This window comes from Pangasianodon hypophthalmus, chromosome 25, assembly GCF_027358585.1.
Source record: "Pangasianodon hypophthalmus isolate fPanHyp1 chromosome 25, fPanHyp1.pri, whole genome shotgun sequence".
Taxonomy (NCBI): domain Eukaryota; kingdom Metazoa; phylum Chordata; class Actinopteri; order Siluriformes; family Pangasiidae; genus Pangasianodon; species Pangasianodon hypophthalmus.
The window spans coordinates 8,033,268-8,056,277 of record NC_069734.1 but is presented as its reverse complement, the minus strand read 5'-3'; the positions used below and the strand labels follow the sequence as shown (position 1 = coordinate 8,056,277).

Genomic DNA, 23,010 nt, shown 5'->3' with positions numbered 1-23,010 from the left:
CAAAAGTAGGTTATTTAAGCAGCACTCCTCACTTTAACAATGCACACACATACACACACACACACACACACGTGCAGACAAACATCGCGGGTAGCCAGGTAGACCAGCTGAACATGCCTGAAAAGACATATATTTACATTTAGGACTGATTTAATGTATATGTCTACAAATACAAATAGCAAACAGCATGCATGGATTCAAACCTGAGTATTATGTACCTATCTGTTCCTCACTAACTATTAAATTGTCTATGATAGGAAGCTGAAGCTAAACTTATGTGATTTATTACTATTCAGCAGTTGTGTGATAATATGCTCACACGCACACCGAGGTTTTATTTTAGCTTTACTTGTTCTCCATTTATTATCTGACCTCCTTAAACCTTACCACCAGAGCATGTGTGTGCTTTCTTACCTACTGCATCATGTTCTTATTTCCCAGTAGGGAGTTAAAAGGAATCCGAAACTCTGCTTTGTGGAAAAAAATTATAATAAAATATGCTTAATACTTCCACCTACTCCTGAATGATATTTCCATTGGATATTACATATCAGAGTGACCTATTCTCTAGGCAGGTTTAGACAGACAAGCTCTTTGTTCTGAGCAAATGAGAGTGCATATTAATGTTACATTGTGCGTGTGTGTGTGTGTGTGTGTGTGTGTGTGTGTGTGGGGCTGCCTACATATTAAAGTCTGAGCAGCATATGTGTAAATATGCCAGTAGATTGCGTATGTTGATGAGTGACTAAGTGTGTGTGAGTGTGTGTGTGTAGAGTGTGTTTGTGTGCCTGTGCTGTGCACTCATGTGTGCGTGCTAACTTGTGTGTCAGTGGGTGTTTAGCGCGGACTGTCTCAGTTGGCTGAGGAGAGCACGGTCGTGCTGGTATAATGAGCAGTTTGGACCAGATGATGCTCGTGTGTGAGCAGCCAGAGCCCTCGTTCCATCCCTCCAGATCCAGAGCAGAAGCCTGTGTTTGCTTTCAGCAGGCCCCGACTCGACTCCCTCGATGCCCCCCGCGTCCCTGGTGAGTCCCAGGCTCCGTGCTCGGCCTCCCTGGAGCCTTAAGCCCACACCAATAATCTATATAATGCCCTCAAACTGGGGGCTTTTTCACACCAGAGTTAAGCTCAGACAAGGCCAGAGGACACTGTCAGCTGTCTAGCCAACTGCTATCTTAACACACACACACACACACACACACACACACAGACATAAAAAAATTCAGATATATGAAAAGATTTTCTTTCTGAGTCCACAATGAAACAGGACAGCAGTTAAGTCATGTCATCTTCTCCTTTTTCCCTATTAACTAATTTGACTCCTCTTAACCCCCCAAAGACATGTCCACACACACAACCCGTGCACACCCATGCTGTATGCACAGACGTTTCATTTCAAGTTCTCAGCACATCTGAATTCCAGAAAAGCCGATGAGCGATAGAGGCCAGGCCCCTTCGGACTGATTAGCATCATTTAAGAAAGCGCAGCGTGCAGAACAGCACCGAGCCCGGCCTCCGAGATGGGTGGCCTCTTGCCACATTACCAGTCAATACCCAGTAAACTCATTTGAATTGAACACGGAGCAAAACCACTCCAGCACCACAGCCCCGGCGCACATTTCCCTTTCACCCCCACTCCTCCCTCATCTCATATGTACTCATGTATTCCTTTTTTTCCTCCCACTTTTTTTTCCCCTTTCTGCCCCTCTAAGTGCGTTCAATGTTGAGAACTACACAAAACGACCTAAGGTATGCATATACATTAAAAATCAAACAATGCCTCTTTTCAAAAAGTACATAGATAACAAAGGAGGGGGGAAAAGCACGCTCAGCCACCCCCTTCCAAATTAGATTAGCGATGCAAATGGCTTAAATTTTTTAAAGCTTTTGAGAAAATCCTACTTATGGCTGCGATTGCGTGCCAAAAAGTTCATCTGGCCTGTAAATTTAAGCATGGATTACAAATATTCAAATCATGAGCTTACTGTTCAAATAAACATTTCCAACAGGGAGAAAGTTGCAAGGCATACACTTTTTAATATAATGCCTTCCCTGGCATCGCCTCGCCTCCCCTCAGTTTCCAGTCCTAATAAAACATAACCGTTCCAAAAACAAAATACAAAAGAAAACAAAAGAGTTAAAAGTTCATCTTTTTATGTTCCTTTTTTACCCTCCAAACTGATTAAACAGACTTGATGGAATCTGTAATGACTGTAATTGTAACCACTTATACAATTACACTGTACTGGGTGAGAGACAGTGTGTGCTGATACTCTGCCTGGGACAGCGGAAGAGTCACAGCAGGTTATATGAAGAAGAAGAGAGAGAGAGAGAGAGGAGAGGGGGGAGAGGGAGAGAGAGAGAGAGAGAGACGGCTTAGGTTGGTCAGCTGCTAGCCACATGCTCTGTTATGCACCTCCTCTCTAAGTCTTATCCCAGAAATGCAAAGTCTGAACACAGATTTGAAACTGACCAGTGCATATTTCTTATTGTTTCCTGCAGTGGACTCCAGATAAGACATTGATGAATGTCTTCTCTAGCAGCCCATCTATCTATTAATTAATGAATTTATTTAGTTATTTACTGGCGGACCTCTTTTTTCAAGACTCCACAGACGTGTCTACCCTCGATAGTCAAAAAAAAAACCCTGCAGATTATTATTTTTTATTTATTATTATTTTTTGACAGCCGAGATCAGAATAGCCCCCGCGCCCTAGACCAAGAGTGCCGCATTAAAGTCTTCCACATTTGCAAAATTGCAAACAGATGCAACTCAAGTACCTGCAAATAATCTGCCAAGACCAATTTCAAAAGGGAGATTTCCAAATATGTGGAAGTCATTAGGACGCGTATTATTTTTGCGATGAGCAGGAGGCTCGGGCTGGCTCCAGAAGCAGATGGGTGCTGCTTTTATTTAGACGAGAAGAAGAAAAAAAAAGCCAACATGTTATTCCGGCATAAATGAAGATATATAATGCCTATGAAACAATTACACCCCAAATATTGAAGTTTCAAAGGGAACAAAAGAATGTCAAATTTCTTTTCATCATTGCCTGCTGCAATCTATCATCTTCTATGAGTGTCTGCTTTTTCTTCTTGTTGCTTGTCACTATAGATAAGACATGAGACAAAAGAATCTAAAAATTAAAGGTAAAGATATTAGGTACTTTTTTCTTCTCTTTAACTGAGCTGTGTCGTTCATTTTTCATTTTTTATTCATAGTAATTTTTTTTCAGCATCTGAGGTTCTTGTTTTTTCCTCTCTCTCTCTCTCTCTCTCTCTCTCTCTCTCTGTCTCTCTCTCTCTTTCTTAAAGCTTTAAAATAACTCTGTGCCTCATTTTCTAAGTAAAACATTTTTACCACTAAGTATTGCAACATACGTCATCTACATCAAACAGGCTCCATTTTGCATGCATCCTTAAGAGGAAAGGGAATATTAAATATTAAATATTAAATTCAAATGCATATCAGTCTGCTTCATACTAATCCTAATTTCATACCGTGACTTACTTAGATCAAATAAATATTTAGGAGGAATAAAACTGTGTGATTAGTCTGAAATATGATCACCCTCAGAGAGGCAGAGACAGTTTCATCCTCTTGATCAAGGTTCTTGAAACAATAAGCATACAATCAGATTCCTTATAATTGTAACAGTAGGAAGCATTTTAGAATTTCCACTCACAACACACTCACACTTACACACACACACACACACAAACACACACACACACACACACACACACATACACACTGTTTGAAGGCTGACAAACAGAGATAGAATGCAGGGGGGTGATCAAGTGATCAAGTGTGTGAGAATTCTGGGAATTTTTTTTGCCCAGCTCGTCTCTTCCTCCATCTCTCTGCCCATATTATTCGCTTCCTGTCTCATTGTAGCTGGCAAAAAGAAAATTCAGTAATTGAGCAGTACAGAACATGTGCCCTCCCCACTCGAAGATGACAGATGGATTATAAAAACTTCAAAGGCGAGCATTTGGAGCACCAGGGGAGAGATGGTAGGTATTTGAACTATCATTCTTTACCCAGGAGACAATGGCTGCCTGACATGATGCATACATCAAGGAACAGAGGAACAGTGCAACCACGCACACATAATCTCTCGCTTCTCTCCCTCTCTCTCTCAGATTTTTATTTAACATCCTGTTATGAACAACTTTCAGTCGAGCACAGAAAACAAGACGTGCGCAGGAAAGGAAGAAGCGGCCTGAGGTGACTTAGAATACTCGGGCACCCATGTTTGATAAGCTTAATAATGCACTTTCCATACGCTGTTCTAACCTCCAATCAGAGCTACACGCATGAGACAGGGGGCACACAAGCATCGGTGTTTAACTCGATGGCAAGTGGAAAGTATGTAAGCATTTCAGTAAGTATTTCATCTGATTATCCCGGCGTGCAGGCTGAGGATAGCAGTGTGTTTGCACTTGGTGCGGCCCCGCTTAATACAGCAAGGAGAGCTGGTGCTATCACTCTACCTCATCCTCTGCCTTTCTTTACTTATGACTGTGATCTATTAAAAAAACATGGCCATCTGTCCAACTTCCTTCAGCACAGAAGCAGCCTATGGGCAAACTACTTTTAATAATATAGAGACAAGATGTGGAGACGCCATCATGCATACCTAATGCAGGGAATACAGAACTAACCCTGATTGTTGCTTTCTAATAATGAACCACCCCCCCTTTAAGAATAAAAAAGATAGGCAAACACACTGCCTTAAAGCCATACCATAAACTCTTTACATGCAGTTTTGTGTCTTTAGTTTATAAGGGTGTAGAGACAAGCTATTTAAAAATAAAAAAATAATTAATTAATTAATTAATAATAATAATAATAATAATAATAATAATAATAATAATGTTATTATGTTATTACAGTACCATTTATAATAATATAATAATATTTTATAATATTGTATCAAATTATTTATTATTATTATTATTATTATTGTTGTTGTTGTTGTTGTTGTTGTTTTTTATTTTATTTTACTTTTTTTACATTTTAAAAAATATATGAATTGTATAAACACAGTCTTAATCAATTTGCATGACTCAATTTGTTATCAGCAGTTATGAAGGTTTAGACTGAGGTTACAGAAAGGGTTAGGGTTCATACTTTTTTTCATATGACAAAATCCAACATAGTTCAAATTTATTTGAATTCAACATAAAATCAGTTCCTAATACACACTAATACTACAAAGCTTGACTCTTAGAGCTGCCCTTTGGCCTTTATCTTGACCTTTCTTATTAACCTCCCAGACCTTATATCTGTGAATCTGTGGAGTATATGGAGCATGGAGTATATATAACTCTTGTAGTTTTTCTGTCTATGTGTTTATATAAGCATGTGTGTACATGTTTGCATGCGTGTGTATGAGCGTGCTGCCTGAAACAGGGTGTGTGTTACACCACCCTTCTTGTGTGTGGTCACCTTTTCAACGTCCATCAGGATTTCCCCCTTAATCCCATTGGATCATCCCATCACTGCTTAAAGGGTGTTTATGTGTAATGGATTCCATCTTCCTCTCGTCACCCAGCGCCGTCCCCCACCCACCCCACACACACACACAGATTATTAATGCATCTCACTTTTCTCACCCTGTTCCAGCAATCAGAGTCACTGTTTCCTTTTTACACTACATTCAGCTCTTGTGTTTTCAGGATTGAGCATGATGTGTAGCGTAATTAGGTTATTTATAGAAATTGTTTAAAGGAATAATTTGGCAAAAAGTCAAATTGATATATTTTGACATTTTTGTCAAGTCAAATTTAAGCCAAAGAATGTTTGGTGTCTAATACTAGATTATTCAGTTGCTAACAAATAATAGTTTCTCACCCAAAATCGCTTCATAGCTCCAGAGCTAAACTTAAAAAGCAAATATCTGACAACAAAGGTTTTAGGTGATTGGGTACATTTAGGGTAACTGGATGACTGTGGAAATTAGAGTCTTTTCTTTACAATTGAACTACTTCTTTAAACAATTGCAAACAAATTAATTTACACAATTTTCCACTTACCCCAAATGTAGTCAGTCCACCAAGGCATATTTGGCATCCAGGGTTGCCAGGGTTGTATTTTTTACACCAAATTGGACTAGTTTTGGAATAAGATTGTGGGTGGAAAAGTCTGCAGCAAGTGGGCTAGTTTAAAAAGATCTTGTTTTAAAGTGAAAATAAATCTAATCAATTTCCGCAAACATAGGCTTTGGCAATCGAAGGGACAGTGTAACCGCAGACAGCGTGTTGTGTATGATGTACAGAACCATTTCTGTTGTAAGATATAATGCAAAGATTGGGAGACAAAAAGGGATTACTGAGTGGATATAATATCTGTGACTCAAAATCGCTTCATAGCTCCAGCGAAATGTTTTGTCTGATTGAATACATTTAATGTAACTGGAAAATTGTGTTATTCCTCCTGACCTGTTCCTTTAAACAACTGCATTTTTCACTTATTCCAAATGTAGTAGATCAGCCAAGTCATATTTGCCTTTTTTTTTTTTTTGTACTGGCGGTTTGAGGATGTTGGTGACTTCCCCCTTATTACATCAGAAAAAATTGTATATTTATTCTTTTTTTTTCATACATACATGAGTTACATGTGTTCATACATATTTTAAGGTGACACTGTTCGGAGCAGTACAGTTATTTTGTTGTCCAAGGCAATGAAAATAAACTCTTGAATCTTAAACCTTGATTGTACTGGGCCTCTGAAGCTTTACTCTAAAAGCTCATTTCAACTACAACAGTGGTCCTTCCGGCTTAATCGTGTACCTGAAATTATTTCAAAGGTACACTATGTTCATATTTCCAGATAAAAGATACGTACATACTAAAGGTACAATGAGGATATCACATTAGTGACAAAGGTAAAAAAAAAAAAAAAAAAAAGATTTTTTGTGTCGTTAGCAAATACCTTCATAGTTCCAGCACAAAGGTAAAGAAGCAAACCATGGACATTAAACATGTCCTGGATGATTGAATATATTCAGGGAAAAATCACATACTCGCAACTTTAAATTAAAAAAAAAAAATCTTTAAGTGCTGATACTACTAAAACCACCTTTAATAATTATTTATATTTTCACATTATATTTCTGTCACACACACATACCATTACTCTAATCAGTCCCTACATCTCTCCCTCCTTCACTACTCACCCTGTCACTCACTCTCTCTCTCGCTCTCTCCCTCTGTCTCTCTCTAACTCTGTGTGAAGGCCAGCAGTGTGTGTGTGTGTGTGTGTGTGTGTGTGTGTGTGTGTGTGTGTGTGTGTGTATGTGTGAGTAAGCTCATAGCCCCTCCCTCTCATTACTAACTAACTGCGCTGTTTGATTAAGAGCGTGTTAAGAAAAAAAAAAATCATACCGAACCTCCATAATTAAGATCACTCTCAAGATTACCCCTGACAACAGAAGCTGAAAAAGAAGGAGCGCAAGCACACTGAAGATGAGTGCAAGAGAAAAGAAGAGTGTGGAAGAGTTTGACCTCTCTTCTGTACACACTTGTGTTTAGTACAGTGGCAGAACCTCACACTGTCTCACTGATGTACACTACACATGTAGGGACATATACAGGACCCAAATAAAGCAGCAAACTAAATATCACAATATTTTGCTTTTCTGAAGTGCCAGCAAAACTGTATTCAACATTTACAAAATACAAAACATATATGACAAGGAAAAAAGGAATTCATTTTAAATTCTATCCAACAGTGAAGTTGCTCTGTGTTTTAAAAGTACTACTAATATTCACCATACTCCTAGATAAGTGTATCATGATGTAATTTATCACAATATTGATATCATATCATAATATCGCCCACCCCTATTCCTAACCACTCCGTCATCCACTCATACACACTTAGGTACACAAATAGTGAATTAATTGATAAAGACAGCGATCGACTTTTCTAAACATACAAGTACATATACATTTCAAAGGAGACAAAAGGAGGCACAAAGATAGATGATCAGCATAATCTTAGTCCTAAATAAAGCTTTCATTCGCAATAACACAAACACACAAACACACACACATACACACACTACATATGCGAGGCTGCTGCAGGTGCTGTGGGACTCTAATGAAGACAAATAAACGTGCAGGAACGCTAGAAGTGCCATAATAACAAATAAAGATCAATACTGTTCAGGGGAGAATTATTAGCCAGCTTTGTGAGTTTTAGCCAAAAGCCTGTGGCTCTGATTTGCCTGTCTTACTCATAAACTTCCTCTAGTTCAGAGGAGGCTCAAGGAAACACCATATCTTTTGCTCTTTTTTTCTGTCTGTTTGTGCTGCTGCTCTGTCTGGGTGCTCAGTGAGGCATTGCGGGTTAAGTGGCTGGCCCAGAGGGAGCCCACGGAGTGGCGTCGGTCCACCTGGGCCGTGAGCCTGCAACCTCTGAGGTTACAGGTCAGTCCACAGAACTACACCACCACTACCACGCCGTGCATTACCCAGACCCTGGTCTGCCTCCAAACCCAGCGCAGGAGGCCATTAATATAATCACAGGGATGTAGTGTGCGGCGGAGAGCCCCGAGGCTATGGCAATCAGTAGGGCACAGACAGAGAGGAAGCGAGAGGCGGAGGGAGGGAGTGGCACGAGAGAAATAAATACATAAACGAAAGGAAAGTCTCCCAGAGCTTCCCCGGATCGGGCCGCACTGAAACGAGATCACAGCGGATCATCGGTCCTAAGAGAGGCGAGCGGCAGGACGTGGGTGTGTGTGTGGGTTTGGGGTTGTGTGTGTGGGGGAGCTGAGACCTCCCATGAAGAAAAGAGAGAGTTAGACAGAAAGAGAGAGAGAGAGAGAGAGACAGAGAGAGAGAGGATCATGAATCTTCCTTTCCCAACCTTAGGCCTTTTCTAGCTGGTTGATCTAGCAATGACTGGTCACAGTACCATCATCATGCAAATTTAAACAGAGACGATCTTTTACCCTCCTAATGACGGCCCACACGTACAGTGGAAAGTGTTAATTATCAACACCAGAGCAGCCCCCCCCACACACGCACGCACTAGTCATCAGTTAAACTTGTTATAAATGTCTCTTTATAATTGCATATATAATACAAATGCATGACATTCTGATTCATGAATGTGAAGAAAGGAGTTTTAGCAAAAAATCATTGCTGTTAGCAGTAGTGTCATTAGCCTATGTTTTTGATATGAAAAAAAAAGAATGTGTATGTATGGCAGCACTGCTAATTTTTTTCCATGGAGTAGAGCAAAAATGTAGTGATAGTGCTAGCTAGGCAATGCAGTGTGCTAGCTAAGTAGTGCACTTGCACTAGTTTCCAAAGTTTCAAAATTCAAAAATCCTCCTGAATAGTAAGACAGAAAAGCGTTCGCCCTGTCACCGGGAGATCACGCATTTGATGCCCAACTCCACAGCCATCCATGCTCTCTGGGCGGGAGGGACAGCATATTTTCTCTCCCCTGTCAATCAGAGCAACACCAGCCAATCGTGGTCATCTATGGCTTCATGTATTCGGAAGAGGGAAGATAGCGCTTTCCACCAAGTTTGTTACACTGCATGAGTGACAGGTTGAAAAGACGCAAAGATTGGCTTTATGTGTCTCAGAGGAATCACATGCTTGCCACACCTCAAATGGGGAAAAAATAGAAAATATATAAATAAATTCCTAGTGTAAAATTAACATATATGACAAAGAAAAATTATCCCCTACAACAAGATCATTTCTTTTTCATGTCTCTGCACCATTTCCCATTTGCACAAATTGGAGAATTTTATTTGCGTTTTATCTGACCATTCATTTAGGCTTTGAGTAAATAAAACTGTGCCTTGTCATAAGATATGGGCTGTAGTCAGAATGACCTGCTGCTGTAATTCTGTAATTCTGTTGGCACATCTTGAACCTGGTACACTTTCTTCTAGCACAGTGCACTTTTCAAAGTACAGTATCCAACAGAACGGCCAGGGACAGGAACTGATACGTCCTGTACAAAATCACTTGACCTTGGTTAGCCTCGTGTCTATTTTTGACACATTTTCTGACACTCTGAGTGGATTTATAAGTATAGGAGAAACCCGAGTTCTCAGCTTGAACTGGCTCAGATTTCTTTCATCCATGTCCTGCTCTTCAGGCTGAGAGTGAGGTGATTGGATCGTCCATGTGCATCTTTGCTGATCCATACTGACAGCCTTATTTTCTCAAACAGGACAACCTTCCCTGATACTTCCTCCCTTACTTAACTTAGCTTTCTCCCAATTACACCAATTGGCACAACAGCTTTAAAAAAGAGACAAAACAGGCAAAGAGACAGACAACAATGTCAAGTGATTGAAAAAGAAAGAACAAAAATATTTGAATTGGCTAATTTGAGAAAATTGCCCAAAGAATGCATGAAATATATTAAGGGTAAATGCTGTAGCATAGTGTGAGGAGGAGGAGGAGGAGGAGGAGGAGAAGGAGGAAGCATCTTAAGACATAAAAGGTGTAAAGGAAGCCGCACGTCAGGGGAATTCTCTCCAAGAGGCCTTTTAAAATTCTCTTCGGCAATAACGCAGATAAAGGCAAATTCCCTAAAGTAAATACTGTTTAACTCTCACCTTCAGCAGCAGTTACTTTAAAACTCTCTTCACAGGAGTGACAGCTCTCCACAAACAAAAGCACTGCTACCGTATAGTGATGGCAGGTGAGATGTACAAATGTTTAAATGTGTCTGAGTGTGTGTGTGAGGGAGCGAAAGTGTGTGTAAGAGAGAAGAAAAATAGTGAGGCAGCCTATTTTTTATGTATAATATGATCACTATTATACACACTACAAATAATTGCTTTTAAAAAATGCAATGATTTAATACAATTTCTCATTTCATTTTAGATTTTACACAAACTGCTCCTCATGCACTCAAAACATTTTTAAATTATTAACACTGTTGTTAAAAAGATTATTAACACTGATGTTAAACACTGATGTTAAAAAGACATTTTAAAACACTGAGACATTAATCTGTGTGCAATGTAACATGCATAAAGTGGGATTGTGTGGCAGTGTACTGTACATTTCTGTCTCTGTGCACTGAACCTCCTCAATATCCTTCACCATGCTAAAACAGATTTGCTAAGACCTCCATGGCTAAAACAGCTCAAAGATACACACACATATATACTTAACGGTTGTCTCGGTGTACTTGAGCAACGCTGCAAGCCTGGAAATGTGGTGTGAGGAGAGAGGTGCTCACAGAAGGGTATGTGTTCAAAGCTTGGAACATTCGTTAACATTCAGATCTACTTATTTACTTTTGCTCTGCCAGAAAAAAAACAGTACTACTCTATTAGGACTCTCAGTGGGCCGAAAAATCGTGTTTTAAGATGCATGGTTAAATGCTGCATTAAAAAAAAACACTGTCAGTTTGAAAGAAAGAAAGATGCACTTATATTTGAATAAAAAGAGTTTCATCTTCATAAACACAAAGTACTTAAATTAGAGGTGGTATTAAAGTGTTCTGCAAGACAATAGATTTACTTAAATGTCGTCAGCAACTAGTTTGGCAGAAAAATTCAAATTCAAACAAATTTAGCTTCTTCCTTCAGCGACCTCTCCATAACCACACCCCCAAACAAACAGTTATATTATAAAATGCCTGGAGGTTAGTATAACCAAGAGAGCTATCTGAATTGACATGCAGTACGATTGACAGCCTGATAGTCCTGATTGGTTTGATGTTGGTGGTCTATATTTTTTTCACCTATTAATAGCACCTGGGGCACCTCAGAGACCAGTGTGTTATATCAAAGCAGATATTTTGACAGCCGCCAGAATGTGAGACTTCGCTAAATATTACTACAGGTGTGTCTGGAATTTGTCAAAAAAAAAAATCTGAGGCAGTTATGTATCAAGACATTTCTGAATCGAATTTATCCTTTGCTTTCCTACATACACCCAAAATTCTAAATCCCAGAATTCTGTTCATAATTACATAACACCCTTACTTTAGTGCAAAAGATTTTTTTAGCCAGACCCCTTAAACTGTAAAAAAAAATAAATAAATAAGTAAAATTCCACACACCACTCATTTCAGATTTATTTCATGACCATTACTTAAATATGTACAAACATATTTTTATATATATTCAACCCATAGAGCGTTTTATTCCTGAACTTTCCACCAACAGAACACAGTACACAGGTCCATGTTGACAGGCTTGGATTAAACCAAACTGGATAAAAATTAGAAGACCTCAATAATAAATATAATAACTTTATTAATAATCTTGAGTCATGAGAGCGTGATTTGACCTAAATTAACAAAACAAACAAAAAAAAAAGCACTGACCCCCGGGTGGTCTCCAGACCCCACTTTGAGACATAATTTCACCTGGACACTGTACACTTGTATCTAAGAACTGCTTTAATCATAAAGACTGTCCTATGCATAATGACCATCCTATCAACACACTTAGTAGTGTTTGACTTTACAGAATACAATTGTTGGAAGAGTAATGATTTATATTCCCACTATCAGGTGTCACCTAAAAGAGGACGGGTTCCGTTTAGATTCTTGTTCTTCTCAAGATTTCTTCCTGATGTCACCTCAGGGAGATTTGCCTTGCCACTTTCACCTCTGGCTTGTTCATTAGGGATCTAAATCTACATCCGGATTTTTGTAAAGCTGCTTTGTGATAATGTCTATTGTTAAGACTGCTATACATATACTATTTAATTGAATTTTATTGAATAAATGTTCTACTCTATTCTATTTTGAGATAAGATATGGACCTCATCTTTCACTTCAAAGCTCAGGAAGAAATGTGGCAAAGCACTAAAGAGCTCTGCAGACAGCCGGTCATCTCGCTATCACCACTGCCACACACACACATCTCTAGCGGTTTGTTCAAGTGCATGGCGCCGATATGTTAAGTACATCACCCTCTCTTTATGACAACGTCTCTATCTTTCACTTTCTGGCATCACTGGCTTCTCTGCCTTTGTAAACCATTTCTCTCTCTCGCTCTCTCTCTCTTTCTCTGCCTCTCTAGCCTTCTCACTTTATCTCTCCTCCCCTCTCTCTCTCGCTAATTCACAGGGTCTGGTCTGTCTGTGCGGCTGGAGACGCCAATGCTATCATTATCAGCCAATTCAGCCAGCCGTTAAATGGTGGAATCAGGAGACATTTGCTCTCCTCCACTATCGCTGTGACATCATTACCGGGAGAATCAACAGCACAAGCACTCTGACCATGTGTGTGTGTGTGTGTGTGCGTGTGTGTGTGTGTGTGTGTGTGTGTGTGTGCAACATAAAATATGGTGTAGGGGGGTAACAATAACAGGGTCCTACCTGTGAGATAGCAAGAGATGTAGAAGGTCGTCAGAGGAGGTTTCCCAAATGTCGAGCCTGGGGGGAGAGGGAGAAAGAGACAGACAGAGAGAGAGAGAGAGAGAGAGAGAGAGAGAGAGAGGAAGGGAAAAGGATAAAGAGGATTATAGAGCTGTTTTCCCATTCAGGGTTAATGACAGCTACAACACTTGTGCAGTTTCTTTTTCTATCCCTCCTGCTCACTCACTCTCCCCTTCATAACATCACTCTAATAGCCACCTGTGAACCTCCATGACCACATGATCCACTCTCAGGCTTCTGGAGTAGTGTCACCCCTGTGTCTCTGGCCTGCTCCTCCCTCAAGGATAAATCATCATCGTTTAGCTAATATCCATTTTTAACCTTGCTCCCTGATTAACAGCACCGCACCCCCTCATCCAAATCCCTCATGCTACAGTGCCGCTGAATAGCGTTCCACTGTTTTTATATCGCTTTTTTCCCCTGCCATCACTTTTAAATGATAGGTACTTCAACGGCAACACAAATAACATTTCATTAACCATGGCTGTCACGTCAGTTTCAAAGTGCTGCTATCAGCATTTTAACCTTCACCTGCATGAGTCGAGGAAAAAATAAAAGGCACGTGTGTTTTAATGAACTAATAAAAGAATTCCCCTCCTCGCTCAAAACAACAAGGAGAGTAAATCAGAGGTGATAGAACATGAAACATGTGGAACACATGAGCCCATGGCAATGACTGACCTTTAAATACATCCGGATAAATATGTGAGAAATATAAATAAAACGTAGTTAAAACAGATATATGTACATATACACACAAGAGTACAGAAGGAAACAAAGTCAGATCAAAAAGGCTGGACTTAACATGTTCAATTCAAACAGCCTGGATCCAGTCGGCGCCCCGTTTAAAATCTGACTGCTCACGATTAGGAATTGTCAAAATATTTGCGGCAGTGGAATTCCAACAGGCGAGCGACACGTGTTCCCCTACAAAGGGCCCATCTTCCTCGAGTAGCAGGTCGAGAGAATGAGTGGAGACAGCAAACCTAAAATCCCCCAGGCTAAAGAAATCCAGCTATTGTAGTAATAACCCGCGAGACCTGGCTGGGAATGTACAGCTTTCAGAAGCACTTCTCATCCTATTTGTAGCATGGCCATTGATGTGTGTGTGTGCGTGTGTGAGTGTGTGTGGGTGCACATGCGTGAAAAAAGAGCATTGGTACAGCAGGTCACTGTATTCCTCGATTTTCACTTTTTTCAAAACGATGTGAAACTTCTTCCCAATAAATACTCACTGGGGTTTGCCTATCATTCCAAAATGCTTTTTTTTCTTTTTCTTCCCCTCCTCTCCTCTGTTTTTTTTTTTTTTTGTTCCACAAGGCAAGTTTCATTAAAGATCCAATTATGCAAATCAGGTCCTGAAGAGCCAGTTGAATATGCAGTATAATAGTGTACAGTAATAGTTCAACACAATATACGGCATCAGGGGCAGATTTACGAGGCAACATAACTGCACTCCTGCCGTCCTTTGGAGGAAACCTCTTGATCATAATTAAAGGTGCAGGGGCCCTCTGTACTCTCAGTCGGCAGCCATCTTGCCCAGATCCCTCAAGGGGGACCCTCTCTAGTGGTCCTCCCTCTAAGGTCATGACCCGGAAACAGCTTGAGAGCAGGCATCATTAAACCCTCTAATTATCTTGGGACACTTCGTACCATAGATATCCGTTTGTCTCAACTATCCCACTGAGCCATCGGAGGAATCTAGCACTATCTGTGGCCTTGCTGGTATTTCTCGGCATTTAAAAAGCTCTGAAAAGAATTCAAACAAGGATGGCGCTATGTGCTTAGACTCAGTGATTGACAGACAGTTGCCTGGTTGCACAAAGCCCTTGTCTAGTGAGATGACATGGCTGTAATTTTGTGCTGTTCGACAGCTCAGCGGCAGATCATCCCCTCACCCTGCACTCAACACAGAGCAACATTTTTATTAACCATCCCAAAAACGTCCTGTAGATTTAAGAGTGGATATCGTCAAACATCTTACAAAAGCAGAAAAAAAAGCAGATGGAGAGAAATGGTGGAGTGATTAGAAGTCTGTCATTGGCTTAAAGTGCAAGGCCAAAGCTGAGGCTCTCCGACTGTCTCTCTCAAGGCTGTGTAAACCCGAGCGACTCAACACAGTCTACTATTGAGCCGAGGGGCTGAGCGTTCGCTCTCAGGCCATGAGGACGCACCTCCAAACCACACCTCCTCATAAACAGCCAGATGGAGAAGCGCTACAATTGAGCTTCCTTCATTTTAGGTCACTTTCCCAGATCAAATAAAAGTGTGATTATCACACCCTCCTCCCAAAACAGCATTAGGTCATGCTTTAAGAATGCCCTATCATGAAGTTCATAAGACTTTACAATGTAATGCTCACATTCCTCAAAAAATTGTTTGATCAAAGGGTGTTATGTGCTCAGATTTTTTTTCCTTCCAAGAAGTGGCACTTAAGAAGAATCAAGCATAGCAACAACCGGCTGCTGAGCTCTTCACTGAGAGACAAGGTTCAGATGGTATGTAGGGTCATTATTTAACTGCATCATGTGCGTATTGTCTATATGATAAACCCATTCCCAAGAATCTCGAAGAAAGACAGAAAGAAAGCAAGAAACTTATGCCCAATCATTCTCTCTGCATCCCAAAGGAGTGAAAAGAAAAACTTGCTTGAATAAAAAGCATCTGCACACATCTGTTCAGCTCTGTCATCTGTGCTCAAGTTAGGCTTTACTGTGATGCACGCTTATTCTGCACTTCTCAGTATTACTGAAAGCAGCATTACTCGATAGATTTTCCTCATGGAAAGTGCCTCAGGGTGGGGTAGAGAACACTGTATTATCTTGGACCCCTTGTATCTCTCTCTCTTCCGCCGTCTCTCTCTCTCTCTACCCCAGCAGACAGACAGACGCTCCTTCTGGTGGCACCCTGGCACGAGGCAGTAGAGACAAGCTCATTCGTCACCACCTCATCTGTCAGGGCACTCTTTATTCTTAGATCACACACTGATGTCTGTGATTAGCCTGTTCAAAAAACTTCCACTCTTTAGCCCTCTCTCCCTCTCTCTCTCTCTCACACACTCTCTCTCGCTCTCTCTCTCTCTCACATACAGAATGTCTAACAAATCAGCACTCAACTATAAATGACAATAAATGACATGCAGAGCATTAAATGTTCTTCTTTCAACTATAATTATTTGCTAAAGACAAAAGTTGACAACTGTCAGTAGTCACAAACTAACTCCCATTTGTATGTTGCGTGCGATGACATGATGAACTGCGTCTTCTGCACTGCATGACAGATATTGAATGATGGGTCTTACAAGCTTAATCAATTCAAAAAGACAGGCCTAAAGAGTAAAGTAAGGCATTGCAGTTTAAATGTGTGATGGTGGGACAATGCTACAAGGATTTCTGGTACAGATTATTGTGTTGCCACACCCTGACTTATAACATGACAGCAATAGAAAAAACTTTGAAGAAGAAAAATATGCGGTGAGCAAAAAAAAAAAATAATCTGAACACAAAAGCAACAACAATCTCAATAATAATAATAATAATAATTATTATTATTATTATTATTATTATTATTATAATTATTATTATAACCTACCTATAAAAAACAATTTACAAAGATCAATCAATTTGAACAACAATTATGTCAAGCATTATCTCAATAAAGTTTAAACAGTCTTTCCATTAAACTGTTCTATCCATGATGATATCACACTGTTATTGTGATTAGGGATAATATATTACCCTTTTCGCCTATATTTAACTTAACCTTGCTCATCAAGGTTATTAACAAGCCTCAGCACAGACAAATGCCAGCCTGTTAGCCCGCGAGCACCGTGCAAGCACCCCAAATAAATAAACACAGCTCTCTGGGTGTGTAGGGATTCTGCTGCCACTCGGGGGAAAGGCCTTAGTGTTCTGAGCCACAGAGGAGGGGGGTCTCCACAGCACATATCAATTAATACCTAATCGTCCCGGCCTTGCTGCCACACCACCACTACCACCACCCCCCACCCAGAGCAGCCTGACTAAGGCCCGGGCATCTGGAAGACAATTTCCTCCAATTAAAAGGAGCAGAGAAGCATTTAAGTGTGGAATGGCTGTTTGATCACGTCTCCAAGGCTCCAGCCTGGATCCAGTCGGCTGAGCCGGAGACTGACAGCCCTGGAGAGATCGAGTGAGAGAGAGAGGGGGGTGGAGATGAGAGCAGGTCATTCGGCCTCACTCTTGCCCCCTGCTCAGCCACGAGCCATGGCACCAGGCAGGGACGAGCAGACACCAAGCAAACCGGGGGACACACTGGCTTTCCCGGCTGCTGCCAAGTTCCACCACGCAACACGCACTCTGCCTGCCGAACGAGCACAAGACGCATATGTAAATGAGAGCGGAGACACCAGGGAGGAGACATTTTGACAGGATTGGCTTGGGCTGTTTAGCCCTGTCGAACTGCTATCGGATCTATTGGCAGAGCATTTTCACAAGAGTCTTCATAACGCTTCCTCCTTCACTGAATTTCAATGACTTTGTATTTCTTTTTTTCCAAAAAAAATGTAGCCGATATTTGAATGATGACAGCACGACGGACGATACACTAAAACTTAGTGACATTCAAGTAAAAAATATACAATTGCTGCTAGTGCATAATATATCTTCATATTTTTAAGTTAATTAGTCAACTATATTTAGTAACATTTTTTACTAATTAGTCGTATACATTTTTAATCGCAGGGTATAGCTTTCTCTAAAAAAAAGTTTAATGATAAAAGAACGAATGCATTAAAATATCATTTATCTCTGAGTTTAAAAAAATTAACTGAGTGCCAAGAAATACGTTATAATAATTGCACAGATTACGGCCTGTAACTCAATTCATATAGACTTCCATGTACACACGCTAGGCTCTCTTGAATAGTTTCTTCCCTTTATGCTACTCGACCTAAATGATCATAACACATACTGTTTATAATTTCCCTAATTTTAATTCATGTGTTTAGTCCAAAACACCACATTTCAGGGGCACATTAAAGCTGACCCCACATATGTATGGGGTGTAATACTAGAGGTTTGATGCGTGTGAGCAGACTGCATGTCAAATCAAAAAAATGAAAAGCTGTGCTGAGAAAAAATGTCTACGCCCAGACACTATTACACACATAATATCTTTCTCAAATACAGTTTAACAATGATGGTGTCTTACTTACACTGCCTGTCTGCACAACCTGTTCCTGACCCTATAGCTTTAATAAGGAATGCTGGGGGGGGATATGTTGCCTCGTTTCAACTTATTGGGATACGCCACAACAAAATTAAATATCACATTTAAAATTTTAAAATAAAGGTAAGAAAAATGATGGTCATTCTCAGTTATAAGTGATTTATAAGCGCTGATAAATTGCACCCTGAATTCTAATGTACTGCAGCTCTCCACTTGTTAGGGTCACATCTCTTTCTATCTATCTTTTTAAATGGTCTGCTGTCTCCTTTAAAAACTCACAGTGAGGACAGAAGGAGACACCTGCAGTTAGAGTGATGGACCTTTCGGACAGTGTTGCTTTTCTAGGTATTTATAAAGACTTTGCTGTATGTGGAAAATCCTGATGCTGTGGATTTGATAAAACAGTAAGCCGATGCTGCCTACTTTATTCTACTTATCTTAATTCTGATACGGTTTAACCCTTTTAAGGAATTAAAAATGAATGCAACAAAGCATGGGGTGACTTCTTCTCTTCTTCTACATATCTAATAATGTCTAGAAAATTTATGATGTGACAAATCCTTTACCGCCCCTGTATACTTAAATGTCATATTTCATGCTGTTAACATGGCAGTGCTCGGCGCTCTCTCTCTCTCTCTCTCTCTCTCTTAAGCCTCGCAACTTTCTGTATTTCTCGTAAAAATGCGTTATTTCCCAAAGCGACTACGCCCTCGACAGTCGTTAAAATCTCCATTTTCTGCCAATACGTGCAGGTTTTCTTTAGATAGAAAAGGGATTGTTAAAGCCTCCTATGACATTTACCCCTCGGTTGTTGAATGCCATCATCATCATCACGTCCCTCCGAGCATAATGTTCCTGAGCGGCTCGATCCGAGCACAAAATGGCAGGTCTCACCGGCAAATCCAGCGCACAAAGTTTGAACACACGGCAACTTCAAGCCTCAGCTCCCCCGAGATCTGTACGAGGCTTCGCCCAAACTCCACACGGAAACGGGAAGCGAGAAAGTTTAGAGCACACACTCGGACAGAAAAGTTTTTTTTTTTTTTTCCTTCTTCTCCTCAGCTCCACATCCAGCCGGTCAGCAGTAGTGAAGTGGAGGGCGCGTTACTTTTACGCACAGCCTGCCTTTCATCACCATTGCGCGTCAGACAGTCATGAAGCACCGACTAGAAAAATCAAATCAAAGACATCACGTTTATCAGGTTCAAGTTCATGAGCATTAAAAAGTCCGACCGCTTCTTTGGTCGCTTTCGATTTGAGTCTCCTCTTTGACCACGGCGCACTAAAGCCTCCCCGCTATTACATCTATTTAATTATACTGCGCCTTATTTAATCATATAAACAAGAGGACTGAAACATAACGGCACAGCCGCGACATGTACACAAACTGAGCCTGCACTTTGCGCCACACACACGCGTAAAACGCACAAAAGCATCCCGAAGCATAAAGCGCTTCACTTCTTACCTTTATATATGAAAGAAAGTGGCGCGCTGCGTGAAGCTCGTCTTGTCTGAATGTTGAAGCGCGGCCCACATGATTGACCTGCGATCGCTTCTGCTGAGCCGAAAAGAGGGGGAGAAAAAGTGCGCTCCGGACCTGTTAGTAGCGTCCGCCTCCGGGATCCCTATCCCACAGCTCCGCACGCTTCACACACCAATTTTTTTTTAATCGCCCTTTATCTGATTAACTATTTTTTTTTCTGTGTATCAACGCGTTCATTGATACCAGTCACCCGGCATCGCAAGACATTTCCATCTCTCGCCTTGCGCTCCCCCTGTCTGGTAGGTGAAACGCGCCGTGCCGTTTAAGAGCAGCTCTCCATTGTCGTGTAATTCGCTTCGCTCGACTCCGACGGGTCTAAAAGGCGAACCCGCGGACAAAACGACACTACTGCTCTGGAAACAATCTCTAATCCCCCCAACGTGAAGGAGAACATTTGCTACATCGCAGCCTCTTACTGACCCCGACTGTCCCGCTGTAAAGACTCTTATTAAACCCGCGTCACATCGGCGCTCTTGTTTGTTCACACGCCGCTTAATTGGCTCCGTCGTATTAGAAATAATACTGTGCGTATAGCCTGTATTGCTCAAGGAGAAATTATTATATTAAAAAAATACAGAAAGAGATTTTTTACCTTTCTGGAGAAGTGTCCCAAGTCCAAAAGAAAAAGTCCAGGGGAGAGTAAAGGAGCGGAAAGGCGAGCATCAGTCAGAGAAGTCCGGAGTGATAAAGCGCGGCGCTCCGCTGCACTGTAACCTTGCGGCGTGTTTAATGTAAATAAGGCAGTTATGTTGCCAGTCGCAGCATTACGGACGCACAGCGCGGGTTGAGATTTTTTTTTTCCCACCCTCCCTGATGAGAATTAATATTCTGACACGGTGCTAAGGAGCGCTTTTTAAACCAGACGGATCAAAAGCACGTCTATGCGTAAATATTATATTAAATTGGCACTCGGCGGGGCGCAGAAGCACCAAAGCCTCATTCTGCGCTTTAACAATAAGGAAACGCTCCACATAGAGCAAAGGTACAAGCAGAGGGGGGAAAATTGACTTTATAAAAGGGACTTGGATGAGGGCAGAAAAGTTTTGGGCTGAACTTCAGAGATAGGACAGCGCTCAGGAGGATGAGGATGGTGAGGAGGATGCTAGGATAGATTTTGCTTCTATAGGGCATGCAATAATACAATAATACACTCAGTGTCCCAGAGTTGACAAAAGCTGATGTTTCAACGGGGTCTTTGTTGTAAGATTATATAATGATGATGGTGTAATTATGGGAAAAGGTTTTGAAGAAAATAATAATAATAATAATTAGAATAAGAATAATATAAAAAGTATCAAATGCTCTGGTGGACTGCATGTGCATGAGACTTCGTGAGGGTGATAGCAGACAGGGGCATAAAGAAAGCCGGACAATGGGGGGAAAGGACAGTGATGGGTGATTTTCAGCCAATGATTGATTAATTATTCAAAATATCTTGCAATCGGAAGGGATTAGGAGGTGAATAGGTTATGGAGGAGGTAAGGGGGGGGCAAACAGTTGCCTAACATTAGTTCCACAGACACTCAGTCTGACGAACTTTATAATTCATGTAGCTAGAGGCCTCCCTGTCCTCTGTGCCCCCAAAAACACCCACGAGACAGTCATGATGCACTCTCATGTACTGACTTTTCTTTATAATTTAGACTTCGCTTTATATCCTGGTGAATATAAGTATGATGTTTCAGATCCGGAGCTTACACAACTGATCATGTCATATTAAAACAATGGAACTGATTATGAACAGTGATCTGGTTACAAACTATGTATTTTATATAATATGAGCACATTATGTCTGCTGAGATGTATCACTCACCTAAGAAATGTAGAAGAAATTGCAGAGATTTTTTACATATATGCATAATTATATAATCTATGGGTTCTTTATATTTGCAGAGTTTTAAATTTGTTTTAAGGGGCTGTTTTATTTTATCCTCCTACACACACACACACACACACACTTATACGCCTGGATTTACACCAAGTAACTCACTGTGTACACATATACATACTATATACTGTATTTATATACCAAAATTCCAGTTTATTAAATACACTTATCCAATTATGAATAAACGGGCGACACTGCATATACATATAGTTCTCTCAAAAGGAGCATTAATAATTATTAAAACCCCCAGTGAGGAATCAGCTTCTCCACACTTTCCTTCCAGACAAAACATACTTTTTTTTAAAGATAGCACATTCATTATTCACTATGAAAATCAGATTCTCATGCTGCCCCCTTAAATGGTTAGGAATTCTGCCTGCATTTTCCAGTTTGATGTGTATGAAATTCCTTTTTTTGAACAAATTCCAAAATAAAAGTTTGTCTCTAAAGAAATTAGCATAACCATCCCATCAATAATATCACTATCTCTATGGGAGTGATAGTGGGAGCAGTAGGGGTGCTCCTTTGCTCCATTCTCCATGGATCAGCAGCGCGTTCTCGGCTTCTTTTGAACTTGTTAGAGCAAAGTCAAGTGATTCTTTATCGGTGACAGGCCAGACAAAGCGCCTGCGATGGGAAAGCAGGTCAAAAAGGAAGTTGCCATATGGACTTCAACATGCAAATTTATAACCATATAGGACATGGTGTACATCCTATGAAAAGGGGCCTAACCAAGTTTTTTTGTGGAGCAATTGTAATTTTTATTTTTGTAAGTTTGTAAAATAAATAAATTAATTAATTAAATTAAATAAAACCTCAGTGTTACTTCTGTTCCTTTCGTGTCTTGTTTATGCAAACAAACAAATTTGGATTCATTGCATTTGCTCAGCTAATGCCAGCCTTATAGATTTTAGAAAAAAGAGATATGAAAAATAAATGCAAACTCGTCACATTGACCCATGTGTTTGGAAGGTCAGCATTT

At 40.5% G+C, this 23,010-nt stretch overlaps 1 protein-coding gene across 6 annotated transcripts in view; it reads right to left on the bottom strand.

The window, feature by feature from the left end:
- znf536 (zinc finger protein 536) overlaps positions 1–21,059 on the bottom strand; it is a 175,371-nt gene extending 154,312 nt beyond the window's left edge. For 2 of the 6 annotated variants that reach the window (XM_034299641.2, XM_034299646.2), the window contains exons 1-2: positions 20,733–21,059; positions 13,330–13,386 (exon numbers count right to left, since the gene is read on the bottom strand). The gene's annotated coding sequence lies outside the window, so the exon portion shown is untranslated. Of the gene's footprint in view, positions 1–13,329; positions 13,387–19,398; positions 20,042–20,062; positions 20,686–20,732 lie in introns of those variants that run through there. The other 4 variants (XM_026937560.3, XM_034299647.2, XM_034299643.2 and 1 more) reach the window with 4 other exon arrangements.
- Positions 21,060–23,010: the final 1,951 nt, after the last annotated feature.